The 23,928-nt window shown below is 35.7% G+C and overlaps 1 protein-coding gene and 25 non-coding genes across 26 annotated transcripts in view; all 26 read left to right on the top strand.

The window, feature by feature from the left end:
• Positions 1 to 23,928, top strand: part of LOC137388081 (uncharacterized) — a 105,293-nt gene that overhangs the window by 21,919 nt on the left and 59,446 nt on the right. The gene's annotated exons all lie outside the window — the stretch shown is intronic.
• Trnam-cau (transfer RNA methionine (anticodon CAU)) lies at positions 218 to 290 on the top strand. The gene has a single exon. It is a non-coding gene; the product is annotated as a tRNA-Met (tRNA).
• Positions 1,407 to 1,479, top strand: Trnam-cau (transfer RNA methionine (anticodon CAU)). Its single transcript has one exon. It is a non-coding gene; the product is annotated as a tRNA-Met (tRNA).
• On the top strand, positions 2,653 to 2,725 carry Trnam-cau (transfer RNA methionine (anticodon CAU)). The gene has a single exon. It is a non-coding gene; the product is annotated as a tRNA-Met (tRNA).
• Trnat-cgu (transfer RNA threonine (anticodon CGU)) lies at positions 5,031 to 5,103 on the top strand. The gene has a single exon. It is a non-coding gene; the product is annotated as a tRNA-Thr (tRNA).
• On the top strand, positions 5,427 to 5,499 carry Trnam-cau (transfer RNA methionine (anticodon CAU)). The gene has a single exon. It is a non-coding gene; the product is annotated as a tRNA-Met (tRNA).
• Positions 6,674 to 6,746, top strand: Trnam-cau (transfer RNA methionine (anticodon CAU)). The gene has a single exon. It is a non-coding gene; the product is annotated as a tRNA-Met (tRNA).
• On the top strand, positions 7,862 to 7,934 carry Trnam-cau (transfer RNA methionine (anticodon CAU)). The gene has a single exon. It is a non-coding gene; the product is annotated as a tRNA-Met (tRNA).
• Positions 12,231 to 12,303, top strand: Trnam-cau (transfer RNA methionine (anticodon CAU)). The gene has a single exon. It is a non-coding gene; the product is annotated as a tRNA-Met (tRNA).
• Positions 12,628 to 12,700, top strand: Trnam-cau (transfer RNA methionine (anticodon CAU)). The gene has a single exon. It is a non-coding gene; the product is annotated as a tRNA-Met (tRNA).
• On the top strand, positions 13,025 to 13,097 carry Trnat-cgu (transfer RNA threonine (anticodon CGU)). Its single transcript has one exon. It is a non-coding gene; the product is annotated as a tRNA-Thr (tRNA).
• On the top strand, positions 13,422 to 13,494 carry Trnam-cau (transfer RNA methionine (anticodon CAU)). Its single transcript has one exon. It is a non-coding gene; the product is annotated as a tRNA-Met (tRNA).
• On the top strand, positions 15,009 to 15,081 carry Trnam-cau (transfer RNA methionine (anticodon CAU)). The gene has a single exon. It is a non-coding gene; the product is annotated as a tRNA-Met (tRNA).
• Positions 15,405 to 15,477, top strand: Trnam-cau (transfer RNA methionine (anticodon CAU)). The gene has a single exon. It is a non-coding gene; the product is annotated as a tRNA-Met (tRNA).
• Trnam-cau (transfer RNA methionine (anticodon CAU)) lies at positions 16,198 to 16,270 on the top strand. The gene has a single exon. It is a non-coding gene; the product is annotated as a tRNA-Met (tRNA).
• On the top strand, positions 16,991 to 17,063 carry Trnam-cau (transfer RNA methionine (anticodon CAU)). The gene has a single exon. It is a non-coding gene; the product is annotated as a tRNA-Met (tRNA).
• Positions 17,390 to 17,462, top strand: Trnam-cau (transfer RNA methionine (anticodon CAU)). Its single transcript has one exon. It is a non-coding gene; the product is annotated as a tRNA-Met (tRNA).
• On the top strand, positions 18,183 to 18,255 carry Trnam-cau (transfer RNA methionine (anticodon CAU)). Its single transcript has one exon. It is a non-coding gene; the product is annotated as a tRNA-Met (tRNA).
• On the top strand, positions 18,580 to 18,652 carry Trnat-cgu (transfer RNA threonine (anticodon CGU)). The gene has a single exon. It is a non-coding gene; the product is annotated as a tRNA-Thr (tRNA).
• On the top strand, positions 18,976 to 19,048 carry Trnam-cau (transfer RNA methionine (anticodon CAU)). The gene has a single exon. It is a non-coding gene; the product is annotated as a tRNA-Met (tRNA).
• Positions 20,166 to 20,238, top strand: Trnat-cgu (transfer RNA threonine (anticodon CGU)). Its single transcript has one exon. It is a non-coding gene; the product is annotated as a tRNA-Thr (tRNA).
• Trnam-cau (transfer RNA methionine (anticodon CAU)) lies at positions 21,355 to 21,427 on the top strand. The gene has a single exon. It is a non-coding gene; the product is annotated as a tRNA-Met (tRNA).
• Trnam-cau (transfer RNA methionine (anticodon CAU)) lies at positions 21,754 to 21,826 on the top strand. The gene has a single exon. It is a non-coding gene; the product is annotated as a tRNA-Met (tRNA).
• Trnam-cau (transfer RNA methionine (anticodon CAU)) lies at positions 22,547 to 22,619 on the top strand. Its single transcript has one exon. It is a non-coding gene; the product is annotated as a tRNA-Met (tRNA).
• On the top strand, positions 22,944 to 23,016 carry Trnat-cgu (transfer RNA threonine (anticodon CGU)). Its single transcript has one exon. It is a non-coding gene; the product is annotated as a tRNA-Thr (tRNA).
• On the top strand, positions 23,340 to 23,412 carry Trnam-cau (transfer RNA methionine (anticodon CAU)). Its single transcript has one exon. It is a non-coding gene; the product is annotated as a tRNA-Met (tRNA).

The following is a 23,928-nucleotide window of genomic DNA, read 5'->3' as shown; positions in this document are numbered from 1 at the left end:
TTTATAAAAGAAACAAACTGTTTGAAGCAGCTTTGAATACCTGTAAGTCTGAGCATGTGTAGTGCACACTCAGTGGTATACAAAATGCCCGATTTCAAAAGTTTTACTTAAATTTGCTTTGAGACTTTTTGCACTGAATTACTAGCATAATTGGTTAAATTAATCTAATAAATCCTATTTCCAAGAGATTTTGTTGACTTTTATTAACTTACCAAGTGCCTCAATAGCGCAGTAGGTAGCGCGTCAGTCTCATAATCTGAAGGTCGTGAGTTCAATCCTCACTTGGGGCAGTAGTTTTATGTCTGTTATAACAGATGAAAAACTGATTACTGGTTTTAGCAATAGAATTTGAGGTACAACCATATAATGTTTCACTAGTATGTCGAGAAATACAGCTTTGTTGCAGGAACAAACTGTTTGAAGCAGCTTTGAATACCTGTAAGTCTGAGCGTCTGTGGTGCACACTCTGTGGGACACAAGTTGCCCCGACTTCAAAAACTTTACCTAAATTTGCTTTGAGACTTTTTGCACTGAATTACTAGCTTAATTGGGGAAATTAATCTAATAAATCATATTTCCCAGAGATTGTGTTGACTTTTATTAGCTTACCAAGTGCCTCAATAGCGCAGTAGGTAGTGTATCAGTCTCATAATCTGAAGGTCGTGAATTCAATCCTCACTTGGGCAGTAGTTTTATTTCTGTTACATCAGATGAAAAACTGATTTCTGGTTTTTGCAATAGAATTTGAGGTACAACCATATAAAGTTTCACTAGTATGTCGAGAACTACAGGTTTATAAAAGAAACAAACTGTTTGAAGCGCTTTTGAATACCTGTAAGTCTGAGCATGTGTAGTGCACACTCAGTGGTATACAAGTTGCCCCGACTTCAAAAGTTTTACTTAAATTTGCTTTGAGACTTTTTGCACTGAACTACTAGCATAATTGGTTAAAATAATCTAATAAATCATATTTCCCAGAGAATTTGTTGACTTTTATTAACTTACCAAGTGCCTCAATAGTGCAGTAGGTAGTGTATCAGTCTCATAATCTGAAGGTCGTGAGTTCAATCCTCACTTGGGGCAGTAGTTTTGTTTCTGATATATCAGATGAAAATCTGATTATTGGTTTTAGCAATAGAATTTGAGGTACAACCATATAATGTTTCACTAGTATGTCGAGAAATACAGCTTTGTTGCAGGAACAAACTGTTTGAAGCAGCTTTGAATACCTGTAAGTCTGAGCGTCTGTGGTGCACACTCTGTGAGACACAAGTTGCCCCGACTTCAAAAACTTTACCTAAATTTGCTTTGAGACATTTTGCACTGATCTACTAGCTTGATTGGTTAAATTAATCTAATAAATCCTATTTCCAGAGATTTTGTTGACTTTAGTTAACTTACCAAGTGCCTCAATAGCGCAGTAGGTAGTGCATCAGTCTCATAATCTGAAGGTCGTGAGTTCAATCCTCACTTGGGGCAGTAGTTTTATTTCTGTTACATCAGATGAAAAACTGATTATTGGTTTTAGCAATAGAACTTGAGGTACAACCATATAATGTTGCACTAGTATGTCGAGAAATACAGGTTTATAACAGAAACAAACTGTTTGAAGCAGCTTTGAATACCTGTAAGTCTGAGCGTCTGTGGTGCACAATCAGTGGTATACAAAATGCCCGATTTCGAAAGTTTTACTTAAATTTGCTTTGAGACTTTTTGCACTGAATTACTAGCATAATTGGGGAAATTAATCTAATAAATCCTGTTTCCCAGAGAATTTGTTGACTTTTATTAACTTACCAAGTGCCTCAATAGCGCAGTAGGTAGTGTATCACTCTCATAATCTGAAGATCGTGAATTCAATCCTCACTGGTGCAGTAGGTAGCGCGTCAGTCTCATAATCTGAAGGTCGTGAGTTCAATCCTCACTTGGGGCAGTAGTTTTGTTTCTGATATATCAGATGAAAATCTGATTGTTGGTTTTTGCAATAGAATTTGAGGTACAACCATAAAATGTTTCACTAGTATGTCGAGAACTACAGGTTTATAACAGAAACAAACTGTTTGAAGCGCCTTTGAATACCTGTAAGTCTGAGCATCTGTAGTGCACACTCAGTGGTATACAAAATGCCCGATTTCGAAAGTTTTACTTAAATTTGCTTTGAGACTTTTTGCACTGAATTACTAGCATAATTGGTTAAATTAATCTAATAAATCATATTTCCCAGAGAATTTGTTGACTTTTATTAACTTACCAAGTGCCTCAATAGCGCAGTAGGTAGCGCGTCAGTCTCATAATCTGAAGGTCGTGAATTCAATCCTTACTTGGGCAGTAGTTTTATTTCTGTTATAACAGATGAAAAACTGATTATTGGTTTTAGCAATAGAACTTGAGGTACAACCATATAATGTTGCACTAGTATGTCGAGAACTACAGGTGTATAACAGAAACAAACTGTTTGAAGCAGCTTTGAATACCTGTAAGTCTGAGCGTCTGTGGTGCACACTCCGTGGGACACAAGTTGCCCCGACTTCAAAAACTTTACCTAAATTTGCTTTGAGACTTTTTGCACTGAATTACTAGCTTAATTGGGGAAATTAATCTAATAAATCATAATTCCCAGAGATTTTGTTGACTTTTATTAACTTACCAAGTGCCTCAATAGCGCAGTAGGTAGCGCGTCAGTCTCATAATCTGAAGGTCGTGAGTTCAATCCTCACTTGGGGCAGTAGTTTTATTTCTGTTACAACAGAAGAAAAACTGATTATTGGTCTTTTTCATAGAATATGAGGTACAACCATATAATGTTTTACTAGTATGTCGAGAACTACAGGTTTATAACAGAAACAAACTGTTTGAAGCGCCTTTGAATACCTGTAAGTCTGAGCATCTGTAGTGCACACTCAGTGGTATACAAGTTGCCCGATTTCGAAGGTTTTACTTAAATTTGCTTTGAGACTTTTTGCACTGAATTACTAGCATAATTGGTTAAATTAATCTAATAAATCCTATTTCCCAGAGATTGTGTTGACTTTTATTAACTTACCAAGTGCCTCAATAGTGCAGTAGGTAGTGCGTCAGTCTCATAATCTGAAGGTCGTAAGTTCAATCCTCACTTGGGGCAGTAGTTTTGTTTCTGATATATCAGATGAAAAACTGATTACTGGTTTTTGCAATAGAATTTGAGGTACAACCATATAATGTTGCACTAGTATGTCGAGAACTACAGGTTTATAACAGAAACAAACTGTTTGAAGCGCCTTTGAATACCTGTAAGTCTGAGCATCTGTAGTGCACACTCAGTGGTATACAAGTTGCCCGATTTCGAAGGTTTTACTTAAATTTGCTTTGAGACTTTTTGCACTGAATTACTAGCATAATTGGTTAAATTAATCTAATAAATCCTATTTCCCAGAGATTGTGTTGACTTTTATTAACTTACCAAGTGCCTCAATAGTGCAGTAGGTAGCGCGTCAGTCTCATAATCTGAAGGTCGTGAATTCAATCCTTACTTGGGCAGTAGTTTTATTTCTGTTATAACAGATGAAAAACTGATTATTGGTTTTAGCAATAGAACTTGAGGTACAACCATATAATGTTGCACTAGTATGTCGAGAACTACAGGTGTATAACAGAAACAAACTGTTTGAAGCAGCTTTGAATACCTGTAAGTCTGAGCGTCTGTGGTGCACACTCCGTAGGACACAAGTTGCCCCGACTTCAAAAACTTTACCTAAATTTGCTTTGAGACATTTTGCACTGAATTACTAGCTTGATTGGTTAAATTAATGTAATAAATCATAATTCCCAGAGAATTTGTTGACTTTTATTATCTTACCAAGTGCCTCAGTAGTGCAGTAGGTAGTGCGTCAGTCTCGTAATGTGAAGGTCGTGAGTTCAATCCTCACTTGGGGTAGTAGGTTTACTTCGTTTTTATTGGATGAAAAACTGATTATTGGTCTTTTTCATAGAATATGAGGTACAACCATATAATGTTTCACTAGTATGTCGAGAAATACAGCTTTGTTGCAGGAACAAACTGTTTGAAGCAGCTTTGAATACCTGTAAGTCTGAGCGTCTGTGGTGCACACTCTGTGGGACACAAGTTGCCCCGACTTCAAAAACTTTACCTAAATTTGCTTTGAGACATTTTGCACTGAATTACTAGCATAATTGGGGAAATTAATCTAATAAATCATATTTCCCAGAGATTGTGTTGACTTTTATTAGCTTACCAAGTGCCTCAATAGCGCAGTAGGTAGTGTATCAGTCTCATAATCTGAAGGTCGTGAATTCAATCCTCACTTGGGCAGTAGTTTTATTTCTGTTACATCACATGAAAAACTGATTACTGGTTTTTGCAATAGAATTTGAGGTACAACCATATAAAGTTTCACTAGTATGTCGAGAACTACAGGTTTATAAAAGAAACAAACTGTTTGAAGCGCTTTTGAATACCTGTAAGTCTGAGCATCTGTAGTGCACACTCAGTGGTATACAAGTTGCCCCGACTTCAAAAGTTTTACTTAAATTTGCTTTGAGACTTTTTGCACTGAACTACTAGCATAATTGGTTAAATTAATCTAATAAATCATATTTCCCAGAGAATTTGTTGACTTTTATTAACTTACCAAGTGCCTCAATAGTGCAGTAGGTAGTGTATCAGTCTCATAATCTGAAGGTCGTGAGTTCAATCCTCACTTGGGGTAGTAGTTTTATTTCTGTTATAACAGAAGAAAAACTGATTATTAGTTTTAGCAATAGAATTTGAGGTACAACCATATAATGTTGCACTAGTATGTCGAGAAATACAGGTTTATAACAGAAACAAACTGTTTGAAGCAGCTTTGAATACCTGTAAGTCTGAGCATCTGTGGTGCACACTCTGTGGTATACAAGTTGCCCCGACATCGAAAACTTTACGTAAATTTGCTTTGAGACTTTTTGCACTTAATTACTAGCATAATTGGTTAAATTAATCTAATAAATCATATTTCCCAGAGAATTTGTTGACTTTTATTAACTTACCAAGTGCCTCAATAGTGCAATAGGTAGTGCGTCAGTCTCGTAATCTGAAGGTCGTGAGTTCAATCCTCACTTGGGGCAGTAGTTTTATTTCTGTTACATCAGATGAAAAACTGATTATTGGTTTTAGCAATAGAACTTGAGGTACAACCATATAATGTTGCACTAGTATGTCGAGAAATACAGGTTTATAACAGAAACAAACTGTTTGAAGCAGCTTTGAATACCTGTAAGTCTGAGCGTCTGTGGTGCACACTCAGTGGTATACAAAATGCCCGATTTCGAAAGTTTTACTTAAATTTGCTTTGAGACTTTTTGCACTGAATTACTAGCATAATTGGGGAAATTAATCTAATAAATCCTGTTTCCCAGAGAATTTGTTGACTTTTATTAACTTACCAAGTGCCTCAATAGCGCAGTAGGTAGTGCATCAGTCTCATAATCTGAAGGTCGTGAGTTCAATCCTCACTTGGGGCAGTAGTTTTATTTCTGTTATAACAGATGAAAAACTGATTATTGGTTTTAGCAATAGAACTTGAGGTACAACCATATAATGTTGCACTAGTATGTCGAGAAATACAGGTTTATAACAGAAACAAACTGTTTGAAGCAGCTTTGAATACCTGTAAGTCTGAGCATCTGTAGTGCACACTCTGTGGTATACAAGTTGCCCCGACATCGAAAACTTTACGTAAATTTGCTTTGAGACTTTTTGCACTTAATTACTAGCATAATTGGTTAAATTAATCTAATGAATCCTATTTCCCAGAGATTTCTTTGACTTTTATTAACTTACCAAGTGCCTCAATAGCGCAGTAGGTAGTGTATCAGTCTCATAATCTGAAGGTCGTGAATTCAATCCTCACTGGTGCAGTAGGTAGCGCGTCAGTCTCATAATCTGAAGGTCATGAGTTCAATCCTCACTTGGGGCAGTAGTTTTGTTTCTGATATATCAGATGAAAATCTGATTGTTGGTTTTTGCAATAGAATTTGAGGTACAACCATAAAATGTTTCACTAGTATGTCGAGAACTACAGGTTTATAACAGAAACAAACTGTTTGAAGCGCCTTTGAATACCTGTAAGTCTGAGCATCTGTAGTGCACACTCAGTGGTATACAAGTTGCCCGATTTCGAAGGTTTTACTTAAATTTGCTTTGAGACTTTTTGCACTGAATTACTAGCATAATTGGTTAAATTAATCTAATAAATCATATTTCCCAGAGAATTTGTTGACTTTTATTAACTTACCAAGTGCCTCAATAGCGCAGTAGGTAGCGCGTCAGTCTCATAATCTGAAGGTCGTGAATTCAATCCTTACTTGGGCAGTAGTTTTATTTCTGTTATAACAGATGAAAAACTGATTATTGGTCTTTTTCATAGAATATGAGTTACAACCATATAATGTTTCACTAGTATGTCGAGAACTACAGGTTTATAACAGAAACAAACTGTTTGAAGCAGCTTTGAATACCTGTAAGTCTGAGCATCTGTAGTGCATACTCTGTGGTATATAAAATGCCCGAATTCTAAAATCTTTTCTTATATTTGCGTTGAGACGTTTTGGACTGAATTACTAGCTTAATTGGTTAAATTAATCTAATAAATCCTATTTCCCAGAGATTTTGTTGACTTTTATTAACTTACCAAGTGCCTCAATAGCGCAGTAGGTAGTGTATCAGTCTCATGATCTGAAGGTCGTGAGTTCAATCCTCACTTGGGGCAGTAGTTTTATTTCTGATATATCAGATGAAAAGCTGATTATTGGTTTTAGCAATAGAATTTGAGGTACAACCATATAATGTTGCACTAGTATGTCGAGAAATACAGGTTTATAACAGAAACAAACTGTTTGAAGCAGCTTTGAATACCTGTAAGTCTGAGCATGTGTAGTGCACACTCAGTGGTATACAAAATGCCCGATTTCAAAAGTTTTACTTAAATTTGCTTTGAGACTTTTTGCACTGAATTACTAGCATAATTGGTTAAATTAATCTAATAAATCCTATTTCCCAGAGATTGTGTTGACTTTTATTAACTTACCAAGTGCCTCAATAGTGCAGTAGGTAGTGCGTCAGTCTCATAATCTGAAGGTCGTAAGTTCAATCCTCACTTGGGGCAGTAGTTTTGTTTCTGATATATCAGATGAAAAACTGATTACTGGTTTTTGCAATAGAATTTGAGGTACAACCATATAATGTTGCACTAGTATGTCGAGAAATACAGGTTTATAACAGAAACAAACTGTTTGAAGCAGCTTTGAATACCTGTAAGTCTGAGCATGTGTAGTGCACACTCAGTGGTATACAAAATGCCCGATTTCAAAAGTTTTACTTAAATTTGCTTTGAGACTTTTTGCACTGAATTACTAGCATAATTGGTTAAATTAATCTAATAAATCATATTTCCAAGAGAATTTGTTGACTTTTATTAACTTACCAAGTGCCTCAATGGTGCAATAGGTAGTGTATCAGTCTCATAATCTGAAGGTCGTGAATTCAATCCTCACTCGGGGCAGTAGCTTTATTTCTGTTATAACAGATGAAAAACTGATTATTGGTTTTGGCAATAGAATTTGAGGTACAACCATATAATGTTTCACTAGTATGTCGAGAAATACAGCTTTGTTGCAGGAACAAACTGTTTGAAGCAGCTTTGAATACCCGTAAGTCTGAGCATCTGTGGTGCACACTCAGTGGTATACAAGTTGCCCGATTTCAAAAGTTTTACTTAAATTTGCTTTGAGACTTTTTGCACTGAATTACTAGCATAATTGGTTAAATTAATCTAATGAATCCTATTTCCAAGAGATTTTGTTGACTTTTATTAACTTACCAAGTGCCTCAATAGCGCAGTAGGTAGTGTATCAGTCTCATGATCTGAAGGTCGTGAGTTCAATCCTCACTTGGGGCAGTAGTTTTATTTCTGATATATCAGATGAAAAACTGGTTATTGGTTTTAGCAATAGAATTTGAGGTACAACCAATTAATGTTGCACTAGTATGTCGAGAAATACAGGTTTATACCAGAAACAAACTGTTTGAAGCAGCTTTGAATACCTGTAAGTCTGAGCATGTGTAGTGCACACTCAGTGGTATACAAAATGCCTGATTTCAAAAGTTTTACTTAAATTTGCTTTGAGACTTTTTGCACTTAATTACTAGCATAATTGGGGTAATTAATCTAATAAATCCTATTTCCCAGAGATTTCTTTGACTTTTATTAACTTACCAAGTGCCTCAATGGTGCAATAGGTAGTGCGTCAGTCTCATAATCTGAAGGTCGTGAGTTCAATCCTCACTTGGGGCAGTAGTTTTATTTCTGTTATAACAGATGAAAAACTGATTATTGGTTTTAGCAATAGAACTTGAGGTACAACCATATAATGTTGCACTAGTATGTCGAGAACTACAGGTTTATAAAAGAAACAAACTGTTTGAAGCGCCTTTGAATACCTGTAAGTCTGAGCATGTGTAGTGCACACTCAGTGGTATACAAGTTGCCCCGACTTCAAAAGTTTTACTTAAATTTGCTTTGAGACTTTTTGCACTTAATTACTAGCATAATTGGGGTAATTAATCTAATAAATCCTATTTCCCAGAGATTTCTTTGACTTTTATTAACTTACCAAGTGCCTCAATGGTGCAATAGGTAGTGCGTCAGTCTCATAATCTGAAGGTCGTGAGTTCAATCCTCACTTGGGGCAGTAGTTTTATTTCTGTTATAACAGATGAAAAACTGATTATTGGTTTTAGCAATAGAACTTGAGGTACAACCATATAATGTTGCACTAGTATGTCGAGAAATACAGGTTTATAACAGAAACAAACTGTTTGAAGCAGCTTTGAATACCTGTAAGTCTGAGCATGTGTAGTGCACACTCAGTGGTATACAAGTTGCCCCGACTTCAAAAGTTTTACTTAAATTTGCTTTGAGACTTTTTGCACTGAATTACTAGCATAATTGGTTAAATTAATCTAATAAATCATATTTCCCAGAGAATTTGTTGACTTTTATTAACTTACCAAGTGCCTCAATAGTGCAGTAGGTAGTGCGTCAGTCTCATAATCTGAAGGTCGTGAGTTCAATCCTCACTTGGGGTAGTAGTTTTATTTCTGTTACATCAGATGAAAAACTGATTATTGGTTTTAGCAATAGAACTTGAGGTACAACCATATAATGTTGCACTAGTATGTCGAGAAATACAGGTTTATAACAGAAACAAACTGTTTGAAGCAGCTTTGAATACCTGTAAGTCTGAGCATCTGTGGTGCACACTCTGTGGTATACAAGTTGCCCCGACATCAAAAACTTTACTTAAATTTGCGTTGAGACGTTTTGCACTGAATTACTAGCTTAATTGGGGTAATTAATCTAATAAATCCTATTTCCCAGAGATTTCTTTGACTTTTATTAACTTACCAAGTGCCTCAATGGTGCAATAGGTAGTGCGTCAGTCTCATAATCTGAAGGTCGTGAGTTCAATCCTCACTTGAGGTAGTAGTTTTATTTCTTTGTCATCAGATAAAAAACGGATTATTAGTTTTAGCAATAGAATTTGAGGTACAACCTTATAATGTTTGACTAGAATGTAGAAAACCACAGGTTAGTAACAGGCACAAACTGTTTGAAGCAGCTTTGAATACCTGTAAGTCTGAGCGTCTGTGGTGCACACTCTGTGGTATACAAGTTGCCCCGACTTCAAAAACTTTACTTAAATTTGCTTTGAGACTTTTTGCACTGACTTATTAGCTTATTTAGTTAAATTAATCTAATAAATGTTATTTCCCAAAGATTTCGTTGACTTTTATTAAGTTACCAAGTGCCTCAATAGCGCAGTAGGTAGCGCGTCAGTCTCATAATCTGAAGGTCGTGAGTTCAATCTTCGCTTGGGGTAGTAGCTTTATTTCTTTTTTTTTGGATGAAAAACTGATTATTGATCTTTTTCATAGAATATGAGGTACAACCATATATAAAGTTTCACTAGTATGTCGAGAACTACAGGTTTATAACAGAAACAAACTGTTTGAAGCAGCTTTGAATACCTGTAAGTCTGAGCATCTGTAGCGCATACTCTGTGGTATATAAAATGCCCGATATCTAAAATCTTTTCTTATATTTGCGTTGAGACTTTTTGCACTGAATTACTAGCTTAATTGGGGAAATTAATCTAATAAATCCTATTTCCCAGAGATTTTGTTGATTTTTATTAACTTACCAAGTGCCTCAATGGTGCAATAGGTAGTGCGTCAGTCTCATAATCTGAAGGTCGTGAGTTCAATCCTCACTTGGGGCAGTAGTTTTATTTCTGTTACATCAGATGAGAAACTGATTGTTGGTTTTTGCAATAGAATTTGAGGTACAACCATATTATGTTTCACTAGTATGTCGAGAAATACAGGTTTATAACAGAAACAAACTGTTTGAAGCAGCTTTGAATACCTGTAAGTCTGAGCTTCTGTGGTGCACACTCTGTGGTATACAAATTGCCCTGACTTCAAAAACTTTACTTAAATATGCTTTGAGACTTTTTGCACTGACTTATTAGCTTAATTAGTTAAATTAATCTAATAAATCTTATTTCCCAAAGATTTCGTTGACTTTTATTAAGTTACCAAGTGCCTCAATGGTACAATAGGTAGTGCGTCAGTGTCATAATCTGAAGGTCGTGAGTTCAATCCTAACTTGGGGTAGTAGTTTTATTTCGTTTTTATTGGATGAAAAACTGATTATCGGTCTTTTTCATAGAATATGAGGTACAACCATATAATGTTTCACTAGTATGTCGAGAAATACAGGGTTATAACAGAAACAAACTGTTTGAAGCAGCTTTGAATACCTGTAAGTCTGAGCATCTGTGGTGCACACTCAGTGGTATACAAGTTGCCCCGACATCAAAAACTTTACGCAAATTTGTTTTTAGACTTTTTGCACTGACTTATTAGCTTAATTAGTTAAATTAATCTAATAAATCTTATTTCCAAAAGATTTCGTTGACTTTTATTAAGTTACCAAGTGCCTCAATGGTGCAATAGGTAGTGCGTCAGTCTCATAATCTGAAGGTCGTGAGTTCAATCCTCACTTGGGGTAGTAGTTTAATTTCGTTTTTATCGGATGAAAAACTGATTATCGGTCTGTTTCATAGAATATGAGGTACAACCATATAATGTTTCACTAGTATGTCGAGAAATACAGGGTTATAACAGAAACAAACTGTTTGAAGCAGCTTTGAATACCTGTAAGTCTGAGCATCTGTGGTGCACACTCTGTGGTATACAAGTTGCCCCGACATCAAAAACTTTACGTAAATTTGCTTTGAGACTTTTTGCACTGAATTACTAGCTTAATTGGGGTAATTAATTTAATAAATCCTATTTCCCAGAGAATTCGTTGACTTTGATCAACTTACCAAGTGCTTCAATGGTGCAATAGGTAGTGCGTCAGTCTCATAATCTGAAGGTCATGAGTTCAATCCTCGCTTGAGGTAGTAGTTTTATTTCTTTGTCATCAGATAAAAAACGGATTATTAGTTTTAGCAATAGAATTTGAGGTACAACCTTATAATCTTTGACTAGAATGTCGAAAACCACAGGTTAGTAACAGGCACAAACTGTTTGAAGCAGCTTTGAATACCTGTAAGTCTGAGCGTCTGTGGTGCACACTCTGTGGAACACAAGTTGCCCCGACTTCAAAAACTTTACCTAAATTTGCTTTGAGACTTTTTGCACTGACTTATTAGCTTAATTAGTTAAATTAATCTAATAAATGTTATTTCCCAAAGATTTCGTTGACTTTTATTACGTTATCAAGTGCCTCAATGGTGCAATAGGTAGCGCGTCAGTCTCATAATCTGAAGGTCGTGAGTTCAATCCTCGCTTGGGGTAGTAGTTTTATTTCTTTTTTATTGGATGAAAAGCTGATTATTGGTCTTTTTCATAGAATATGAGGTACAACCATATATAAAGTTTCACTAGTATGTCGAGAACTACAGATTTATAACAGAAACAAACTGTTTGAAGCAGCTTTGAATACCTGTAAGTCTGAGCATCTGTAGCGCATACTCTGTGGTATATAAAATGCCCGAATTCTAAAATCTTTCTTATATTTGCGTTGAGACGTTATGCACTGAATTACTAGCCTAATTGGGGAAATAATTCTAATAAGTCATATTTCCCAGAGATTTTGTTGACTTTAATTAACTTACCTAGCGCTTCAATGGTGCAGTAGGTAGCGCGTCAGTCTCATAATCTGAAGGTCGTGAGTTCAATCCTCACTTGGGGCAGTTGTTTTATATCTTTTACATCAGATGAAAAACTGGTTATTGGTTTTTGCAATAGAATTTGAGGTACAACCATATAAAGTTTCACTAGTATGTCGAGAAATACAGGTTTATAACAGAAACAAACTGTTTGAAGCAGCTTTGAATACCTGTAAGTCTGAGCATCTGTACCGCATACTCTGTGGTATATAAAATGCCCGAATTGTACATGCTTTTCTTATATTTGCGTTGAGACTCTTTGCACTGAATCACTAGCCTAATTGGGGAAATTAATCTAATAAATCCTATTTCCCAGAGATTTTGTTGACTTTAATTAACTTACCTAGCGCTTCAATGGTGCAGTAGGTAGCGCGTCAGTCTCATAATCTGAAGGTCGTGAGTTCAATCCTCACTTGGGGCAGTTGTTTTATATCTTTTACATCAGATGAAAAACTGATTATTGGTTTTAGCAATAGATTTTGAGGTACAACCATATAATGTTGCACTAGTATGTCGAGAACTACAGGTTTATAACAGAAACAAACTGTTTGAAGCGCCTTTGAATAAATGTAAGTCTGTGCATCTGTGGTGCATACTCTGTGGTATACAAATTGCCCCGACTTCAAAAGTTTTATTTAACTTTGCCTTGAGACTTTTTGCACTGAATTACTAGCATAAATGGTTAAATTAATCTAATAAATCATATTTCCCAGAGATTTTGTTGACTTTTATTAACTTACCAAGTGCCTCAATAGCGCAGTAGGTAGTGTATCAGTCTCGTAATGTGAAGGTCGTGAGTTCAATCCTCACTTGGGGCAGTAGTTTTACTTCTGTTATAACAGATGAGAAACCGAGTATTGGTTTTTGCAATAGAATTTGAGGTACAACCATATAATGTTTCACTAGTATGTCGAGAACTACAGGTTTATAACAGAAACAAACTGTTTGAAGCAGCTTTGAATACCTGTAAGTCTGAGCATCTGTGGTGCATACTCTGTGGTATATAAAATGCCCGAATTCTAAAATCTTTTCTTATATTTGCTTTGAGACATTTTGCACTGAATTACTAGCTTAATTGGGGAAATTAATCTAATAAATCATAATTCCCAGAGATTTTGTTGACTTTTATTAACTTACCAAGTGCCTCAATAGCGCAGTAGGTAGTGTATCAGTCTCATAATCTGAAGGTCGTGAGTTCAATCCTCACTTGGGGCAGTAGTTTTACTACTGTTATAACAGATGAAAAACTGATTATTTGTTTTTGCAATAGAATTTGAGGTACAACCATATAATTTTTCACTAGTATGTCGAGAACTACAGGCTTATAACAGAAACAAACTGTTTGAAGCGCCTTTGAATACCTGTAAGTCTGAGCATCTGTAGTGTACACTCAGTGGTATACAAGTTGCCCCGATTTCAAAACTTTTACTTAAATTTGCTTTGAGACGTTTTGCACTGAAATACTAGCTTAATTGGGGAAATTAATTTAATAAGTCCTATTTCACAAAGATTTCGTTGACCTTTATTAACCTACCAAGTGCCTCAATGGTGCAATAGGTAGTGTATCAGTTTCATAATCTGCAGGTCGTGAGTTCAATCCTCACTTGGGGTAGTAGTTTTATTTCTTTGTCATCAGATAAAAAACGATATATTAGTTTTAGCTATAGAACTTGAGGTACAACCTTTTAATGTTTCACTAGAATGTCGAAAACCACAGGTTAGTAACAGGCACAAACTGTTTGAAGCAGCTTTGAATACCTGTAAGTCTGAGCGTCTGTGGTGCACACTCTGTGGGACACAAGTTGCCCCGACATCAAAAACTTTACCTAAATTTGCTTTGAGACTTTTTGCACTGAATTACTAGCATAATTGGTTAAATTAATCTAATAAATCATATTTCCCAGAGATTTTGTTGACTTTTATTAACTTACCAAGTGCCTCAATAGCGCAGTAGGTAGTGCGTCAGTCTCATAATCTGAAGGTCGTGAATTCAATCCTCACTTGGGGTAGTAGTTTTATTTCTGATATAACAGATGAAAAACTGATTATTGGTTTTAGCAGTAGAATTTGAGGTACAACCATATAATGTTGCACTAGTATGTCGAGAAATACAGCTTTGTTGCAGGAACAAACTGTTTGAAGCAGCTTTGAATACCTGTAAGTCTGAGCATCTGTGGTGCACACTCTGTGGTATACAAGTTGCCCCGACATCAAAAACTTTACGTAAATTTGCTTTGAGACTTTTTGCACTGAATTACTAGCTTAATTCGGGTAATTAATCTAATAAATCATATTTCCCAGAGATTTCGTTGACTTTTATTAAGTTACCAAGTGCCTCAATGGTGCAATAGGTAGTGCGTCAGTCTCATAATCTGCAGGTCGTGAGTTCAATCCTCACTTGGGGTAGTAGTTTTATTTCTTTGTCATCAGATAAAAAACGAATTATTAGTTTTAGCTATAGAATTTGAGGTACAACCTTATAATGTTGCACTAGTATGTCGAGAACTACAGGTTTATAACAGAAACAAACTGTTTGAAGCGCCTTTGAATACCTGTAAGTCTGAGCATGTGTAGTGCACACTCAGTGGTATACAAAATGCCCGATTTCAAAAGTTTTACTTAAATTTGCTTTGAGACTTTTTGCACTGAATTACTAGCCTAATTGGTTAAATTAATCTAATACATCATTTTTCCCAGAGATTTTGTTGACTTTTATTAACTTACCAAGTGCCTCAATAGCGCAGTAGGTAGCGCGTCAGTCTCATAATCTGAAGGTCGTGAGTTCAATCCTCACTCGGGGCAGTAGTTTTGTTTCTGATATATCAGATGAAAAACTGATTATTGGTCTTTTTCATAGAATATGAGTTACAACCATATAATGTTTCACTAGTATGTCGAGAAATACAGGTTTATAACAGAAACAAACTGTTTGAAGCAGCTTTGAATACCTGTAAGTCTGAGCATGTGTAGTGCACACTCAGTGGTATACAAAATGCCCGATTTCAAAAGTTTTACTTAAATTTGCTTTGAGACTTTTTGCACTGAATTACTAGCATAATTGGTTAAAATAATCTAATAAATCCTATTTCCAAGAGAATTTGTTGACTTTTATTAACTTACCAAGTGCCTCAATAGCGCAGTAGGTAGTGCGTCAGTCTCATAATCTGAAGGTCGTGAGTTCAATCCTCACTTGGGGCAGTAGTTTTATTTCTGTTATAACAGATGAAAAACTGATTATTGGTTTTAGCAATAGAATTTGAGGTACAACCATATAATGTTTCACTAGTATGTCGAGAAATACAGCTTTGTTGCAGGAACAAACTGTTTGAAGCAGCTTTGAATACCTGTAAGTCTGAGCGTCTGTGGTGCACACTCTGTGGGACACAAGTTGCCCCGACTTCAAAAACTTTACCTAAATTTGCTTTGAGACTTTTTGCACTGAATTACTAGCCTAATTGGTTAAATTAATCTAATAAATCCTATTTCCCAGAGAATTCGTTGACTTTTATTAACTTACCAAGTGCCTCAATGGTGCAATAGGTAGTGCGTCAGTCTCATAATCTGAAGGTCGTGAGTTCAATCCTCACTTGGGGCAGTAGTTTTATTTCTGATATATCAAATGAAAATCTGATTGTTGGTTTTTGCAATAGAATTTGAGGTACAACCATATAAAGTTTCACTAGTATGTCGAGAACTACAGGTTTATAAAAGAAACAAACTGTTTGAAGCGCTTTTGAATACCTGTAAGTCTGAGCATGGGTAGTGCACACTCAGTGGTATACAAAATGCCCGATTTCGAAAGTTTTACTTATATTTGCGTTGAGACTTTTTGCACTGAATTACTAGCATAATTGGGGAAATTAATCTAATAAATCCTATTTCCAAAAGATTTCGTTGACTTTTATTAAGTTACCAAGTGCCTCAATAGCGCAGTAGGTAGTGCGTCAGTCTCATAATCTGAAGGTCGTGAGTTCAATCCTCACTTGGGGCAGTAGTTTTATTTCTGTTATAACAGATGAAAAACTGATTATTGGTTTTAGCAATAGAATTTGAGGTACAACCATATAATGTTTCACTAGTATGTCGAGAAATACAGCTTTGTTGCAGGAACAAACTGTTTGAAGCAGCTTTGAATACCTGTAAGTCTGAGCGTCTGTGGTGCACACTCTGTGGGACACAAGTTGCCCCGACTTCAAAAACTTTACCTAAATTTGCTTTGAGACTTTTTGCACTGAATTACTAGCCTAATTGGTTAAATTAATCTAATAAATCCTATTTCCCAGAGAATTCGTTGACTTTTATTAACTTACCAAGTGCCTCAATGGTGCAATAGGTAGTGCGTCAGTCTCATAATCTGAAGGTCGTGAGTTCAATCCTCACTTGGGGCAGTAGTTTTGTTTCTGTTACATCAGATGAAAAACTGATTATTGGTCTTTTTCATAGAATATGAGGTACAACCATATAATGTTTCACTAGTATGTCGAGAACAACAGGTTTATAACAGAAACAAACTGTTTGAAGCGCCTTTGAATACCTGTAAGTCTGAGCATGTGTAGTGCACACTCAGTGGTATACAAAATGCCCGATTTCAAAAGTTTTACTTAAAGTTGCTTTGAGACATTTTGCACTGAATTACTAGCTTAATAGGTTAAATTAATCTAATAAATCCTATTTCCCAGAGACTTTGTTGACTTTTATTAACTTACCAAGTGCCTCAATAGCGCAGTAGGTAGTGCGTCAGTCTCATAATCTGAAGGTCGTGAGTTCAATCCTCACTTGGGGCAGTAGTTTTGTTTCTGTTACATCAGATGAAAAACTGATTATTGGTCTTTTTCATAGAATATGAGGTACAACCATATATAAAGTTTCACTAGTATGTCGAGAACTACAGGTTTATAACAGAAACAAACTGTTTGAAGCAGCTTTGAATACCTGTAAGTCTGAGCATCTGTACCGCATACTCTGTGGTATATAAAATGCCCGAATTGTACATGCTTTTCTTATATTTGCGTTGAGACTTTTTGCACTGAACTACTAGCTTGATTGGTTAAATTAATCTAATAAATCCTGTTTCCCAGAGATTTTGTTGACTTTTATTAACTTACCAAGTGCCTCAATAGCGCAGTAGGTAGTGCGTCAGTCTCATAATCTGAAGGTCGTGAGTTCAATCCTCACTTGGGGTAGTAGTTTTATTTCGTTTTTATTGGATGAAAAACTGATTATCGATCTTTTTCATAGAATATGAGTTACAACCATATAATGTTTCACTAGTATGTCGAGAACAACAGGTTTATAACAGAAACAAACTGTTTGAAGCGCCTTTGAATAAATGTAAGTCTGAGCATCTGTGGTGCATACTCTGTGGTATACAAATTGCCCCGACTTCAAAAGTTTTATTTAACTTTGCCTTGAGACTTTTTGCACTGAACTACTAGCTTAATTGGGGAAATTAATCTAATAAATCATATTTCCAAGAGAATTTGTTGACTTTTATTAACTTACCAAGTGCCTCAATAGTGCAATAGGTAGTGTATCAGTCTCATAATCTGAAGGTCGTGAGTTCAATCCTCACTTGGGCAGTAGTTTTATTTCTGTTATAACAGATGAGAAACCGAGTATTGGTTTTTGCAATAGAAATTGAGGTACAACCATATAATGTTGCACTAGTATGTCGAGAACTACATGTTTATAAAAGAAACAAACTGTTTGATGCAGCTTTGAATACCTGTAAGTCTGAGCATGTGTAGTGCACACTCAGTGGTATACAAAATGCCCCGACTTCAAAAGTTTTATTTAACTTTGCCTTGAGACTTTTTGCACTGAACTACTAGCTTAATTGGGGAAATTAATCTAATAAATCCTATTTCCCAGAGAATTTGTTGACTTTTATTAACTTACCAAGTGCCTCAATAGCGCAGTAGGTAGTGCGTCAGTCTCATAATCTGAAGGTCGTGAGTTCAATCCTCACTTGGGGCAGTAGTTTTATTTCTGTTACATCAGATGAAAAACTGATAATTGGTTTTTGCAATAGAGTTTGAGGTACAACCATATAATGTTTCACTAGTATGTCGAGAACTACAGGTTTATAACAGAAAAAAACTGTTTGAAGCAGCTTTGAATACCTGTAAGTCTGAGCGTCTGTGGTGCACACTCCGTAGGACACAAGTTGCCCCGACTTCAAAAACTTTACCTAAATTTGCTTTGAGACATTTTGCACTGAATTACTAGCTTGATTGGTTAAATTAATGTAATAAATCATAATTCCCAGAGAATTTGTTGACTTTTAATATCTTACCAAGTGCCTCAATAGTGCAGTAGGTAGTGCGTCAGTCTCGTAATGTGAAGGTCGTGAGTTCAATCCTCACTTGGGGTAGTAGGTTTACTTCGTTTTTATTGGATGAAAAACTGATTATTGGTCTTTTTCATAGAATATGAGGTACAACCATATAATGTTTCACTAGTATGTCGAGAACTACAGGTTTATAAAAGAAACAAACTGTTTGAAGCAGCTTTGAATACCTGTAAGTCTGAGCATGTGTAGTGCACACTCAGTGGTATACAAAATGCCCGATTTCAAAAGTTTTACTTAAATTTGCTTTGAGACTTTTTGCACTGAATTACTAGCCTAATTGGTTAAAATAATCTAATAAATCCTATTTTCCAGAGATTTTGTTGACTTTTATTAACTTACCAAGTGCCTCAATAGCGCAGTAGGTAGCGCGTCAGTCTCATAATCTGAAGGTCGTGAGTTCAATCCTCACTTGGGGCAGTAGTTTTATTTCTGTTATAACAGATGAAAAACTGATTACTGGTTTTAGCAATAGAATTTGAGGTACAACCATATAATGTTTCACTAGTATGTCGAGAAATACAGCTTTGTTGCAGGAACAAACTGTTTGAAGCAGCTTTGAATACCTGTAAGTCTGAGCGTCTGTGGTGCACACTCTGTGGGACACAAGTTGCCCCGACTTCAAAAACTTTACCTAAATTTGCTTTGAGACATTTTGCACTGAATTACTAGCATAATTGGGGAAATTAATCTAATAAATCATATTTCCCAGAGATTGTGTTGACTTTTATTAGCTTACCAAGTGCCTCAATAGCGCAGTAGGTAGTGTATCAGTCTCATAATCTGAAGGTCGTGAATTCAATCCTCACTTGGGCAGTAGTTTTATTTCTGTTACATCAGATGAAAAACTGATTACTGGTTTTTGCAATAGAATTTGAGGTACAACCATATAAAGTTTCACTAGTATGTCGAGAACTACAGGTTTATAAAAGAAACAAACTGTTTGAAGCGCTTTTGAATACCTGTAAGTCTGAGCATGTGTAGTGCACACTCAGTGGTATACAAGTTGCCCCGACTTCAAAAGTTTTACTTAAATTTGCTTTGAGACTTTTTGCACTGAACTACTAGCATAATTGGTTAAATTAATCTAATAAATCATATTTCCCAGAGAATTTGTTGACTTTTATTAACTTACCAAGTGCCTCAATAGTGCAGTAGGTAGTGTATCAGTCTCATAATCTGAAGGTCGTGAGTTCAATCCTCACTTGGGGTAGTAGTTTTATTTCTGTTATAACAGAAGAAAAACTGATTATTGGTTTTAGCAATAGAATTTGAGGTACAACCATATAATGTTGCACTAGTATGTCGAAAAATACAGGTTTATAACAGAAACAAACTGTTTGAAGCAGCTTTGAATACCTGTAAGTCTGAGCATCTGTGGTGCACACTCTGTGGTATACAAGTTGCCCCGACATCGAAAACTTTACGTAAATTTGCTTTGAGACTTTTTGCACTTAATTACTAGCATAATTGGTTAAATTAATCTAATAAATCATATTTCCCAGAGAATTTGTTGACTTTTATTAACTTACCAAGTGCCTCAATAGTGCAATAGGTAGTGCGTCAGTCTCGTAATCTGAAGGTCGTGAGTTCAATCCTCACTTGGGGCAGTAGTTTTATTTCTGTTACATCAGATGAAAAACTGATTATTGGTTTTAGCAATAGAACTTGAGGTACAACCATATAATGTTGCACTAGTATGTCGAGAAATACAGGTTTATAACAGAAACAAACTGTTTGAAGCAGCTTTGAATACCTGTAAGTCTGAGCGTCTGTGGTGCACACTCAGTGGTATACAAAATGCCCGATTTCGAAAGTTTTACTTAAATTTGCTTTGAGACTTTTTGAACTGAATTACTAGCATAATTGGGGAAATTAATCTAATAAATCCTGTTTCCCAGAGAATTTGTTGACTTTTATTAACTTACCAAGTGCCTCAATAGCGCAGTAGGTAGTGCATAAGTCTCATAATCTGAAGGTCGTGAGTTCAATCCTCACTTGGGGCAGTAGTTTTATTTCTGTTATAACAGATGAAAAACTGATTATTGGTTTTAGCAATAGAATTTGAGGTACAACCATATAATGTTTCACTAGTATGTCGAGAAATACAGCTTTGTTGCAGGAACAAACTGTTTGAAGCAGCTTTGAATACCTGTAAGTCTGAGCGTCTGTGGTGCACACTCTGTGGGACACAAGTTGCCCCGACTTCAAAAACTTTACCTAAATTTGCTTTGAGACTTTTTGCACTGAATTACTAGCCTAATTGGTTAAATTAATCTAATAAATCCTATTTCCCAGAGAATTCGTTGACTTTTATTAACTTACCAAGTGCCTCAATGGTGCAATAGGTAGTGCGTCAGTCTCATAATCTGAAGGTCGTGAGTTCAATCCTCACTTGGGGCAGTAGTTTTGTTTCTGTTACATCAGATGAAAAACTGATTATTGGTCTTTTTCATAGAATATGAGGTACAACCATATAATGTTTCACTAGTATGTCGAGAACAACAGGTTTATAACAGAAACAAACTGTTTGAAGCGCCTTTGAATACCTGTAAGTCTGAGCATGTGTAGTGCACACTCAGTGGTATACAAAATGCCCGATTTCAAAAGTTTTACTTAAAGTTGCTTTGAGACATTTTGCACTGAATTACTAGCTTAATAGGTTAAATTAATCTAATAAATCCTATTTCCCAGAGACTTTGTTGACTTTTATTAACTTACCAAGTGCCTCAATAGCGCAGTAGGTAGTGCGTCAGTCTCATAATCTGAAGGTCGTGAGTTCAATCCTCACTTGGGGCAGTAGTTTTGTTTCTGTTACATCAGATGAAAAACTGATTATTGGTCTTTTTCATAGAATATGAGGTACAACCATATATAAAGTTTCACTAGTATGTCGAGAACTACAGGTTTATAACAGAAACAAACTGTTTGAAGCAGCTTTGAATACCTGTAAGTCTGAGCATCTGTACCGCATACTCTGTGGTATATAAAATGCCCGAATTGTACATGCTTTTCTTATATTTGCGTTGAGACTTTTTGCACTGAACTACTAGCTTGATTGGTTAAATTAATCTAATAAATCCTGTTTCCCAGAGATTTTGTTGACTTTTATTAACTTACCAAGTGCCTCAATAGCGCAGTAGGTAGTGCGTCAGTCTCATAATCTGAAGGTCGTGAGTTCAATCCTCACTTGGGGTAGTAGTTTTATTTCGTTTTTATTGGATGAAAAACTGATTATCGATCTTTTTCATAGAATATGAGTTACAACCATATAATGTTTCACTAGTATGTCGAGAACAACAGGTTTATAACAGAAACAAACTGTTTGAAGCGCCTTTGAATAAATGTAAGTCTGAGCATCTGTGGTGCATACTCTGTGGTATACAAATTGCCCCGACTTCAAAAGTTTTATTTAACTTTGCCTTGAGACTTTTTGCACTGAACTACTAGCTTAATTGGGGAAATTAATCTAATAAATCATATTTCCAAGAGAATTTGTTGACTTTTATTAACTTACCAAGTGCCTCAATAGTGCAATAGGTAGTGTATCAGTCTCATAATCTGAAGGTCGTGAGTTCAATCCTCACTTGGGCAGTAGTTTTATTTCTGTTATAACAGATGAGAAACCGAGTATTGGTTTTTGCAATAGAAATTGAGGTACAACCATATAATGTTGCACTAGTATGTCGAGAACTACATGTTTATAAAAGAAACAAACTGTTTGATGCAGCTTTGAATACCTGTAAGTCTGAGCATGTGTAGTGCACACTCAGTGGTATACAAAATGCCCCGACTTCAAAAGTTTTATTTAACTTTGCCTTGAGACTTTTTGCACTGAACTACTAGCTTAATTGGGGAAATTAATCTAATAAATCCTATTTCCCAGAGAATTTGTTGACTTTTATTAACTTACCAAGTGCCTCAATAGCGCAGTAGGTAGTGCGTCAGTCTCATAATCTGAAGGTCGTGAGTTCAATCCTCACTTGGGGCAGTAGTTTTATTTCTGTTACATCAGATGAAAAACTGATAATTGGTTTTTGCAATAGAGTTTGAGGTACAACCATATAATGTTTCACTAGTATGTCGAGAACTACAGGTTTATAACAGAAAAAAACTGTTTGAAGCAGCTTTGAATACCTGTAAGTCTGAGCGTCTGTGGTGCACACTCCGTAGGACACAAGTTGCCCCGACTTCAAAAACTTTACCTAAATTTGCTTTGAGACATTTTGCACTGAATTACTAGCTTGATTGGTTAAATTAATGTAATAAATCATAATTCCCAGAGAATTTGTTGACTTTTAATATCTTACCAAGTGCCTCAATAGTGCAGTAGGTAGTGCGTCAGTCTCGTAATGTGAAGGTCGTGAGTTCAATCCTCACTTGGGGTAGTAGGTTTACTTCGTTTTTATTGGATGAAAAACTGATTATTGGTCTTTTTCATAGAATATGAGGTACAACCATATAATGTTTCACTAGTATGTCGAGAACTTCAGGTTTATAAAAGAAACAAACTGTTTGAAACAGCTTTGAATACCTGTAAGTCTGAGCATGTGTAGTGCACACTCAGTGGTATACAAAATGCCCGATTTCAAAAGTTTTACTTAAATTTGCTTTGAGACTTTTTGCACTGAATTACTAGCCTAATTGGTTAAAATAATCTAATAAATCCTATTTTCCAGAGATTTTGTTGACTTTTATTAACTTACCAAGTGCCTCAATAGCGCAGTAGGTAGCGCGTCAGTCTCATAATCTGAAGGTCGTGAGTTCAATCCTCACTTGGGGCAGTAGTTTTATTTCTGTTATAACAGATGAAAAACTGATTACTGGTTTTAGCAATAGAATTTGAGGTACAACCATATAATGTTTCACTAGTATGTCGAGAAATACAGCTTTGTTGCAGGAACAAACTGTTTGAAGCAGCTTTGAATACCTGTAAGTCTGAGCGTCTGTGGTGCACACTCTGTGGGACACAAGTTGCCCCGACTTCAAAAACTTTACCTAAATTTGCTTTGAGACATTTTGCACTGAATTACTAGCATAATTGGGGAAATTAATCTAATAAATCATATTTCCCAGAGATTGTGTTGACTTTTATTAGCTTACCAAGTGCCTCAATAGCGCAGTAGGTAGTGTATCAGTCTCATAATCTGAAGGTCGTGAATTCAATCCTCACTTGGGCAGTAGTTTTATTTCTGTTACATCAGATGAAAAACTGATTACTGGTTTTTGCAATAGAATTTGAGGTACAACCATATAAAGTTTCACTAGTATGTCGAGAACTACAGGTTTATAAAAGAAAC

This window comes from Watersipora subatra, chromosome 2, assembly GCF_963576615.1.
Source record: "Watersipora subatra chromosome 2, tzWatSuba1.1, whole genome shotgun sequence".
Classification (NCBI taxonomy): Eukaryota; Metazoa; Bryozoa; class Gymnolaemata; order Cheilostomatida; family Watersiporidae; genus Watersipora; species Watersipora subatra.
The sequence above is the reverse complement of the archived record's forward strand: the minus strand, read 5'-3'. Positions and strand labels throughout refer to the sequence as shown.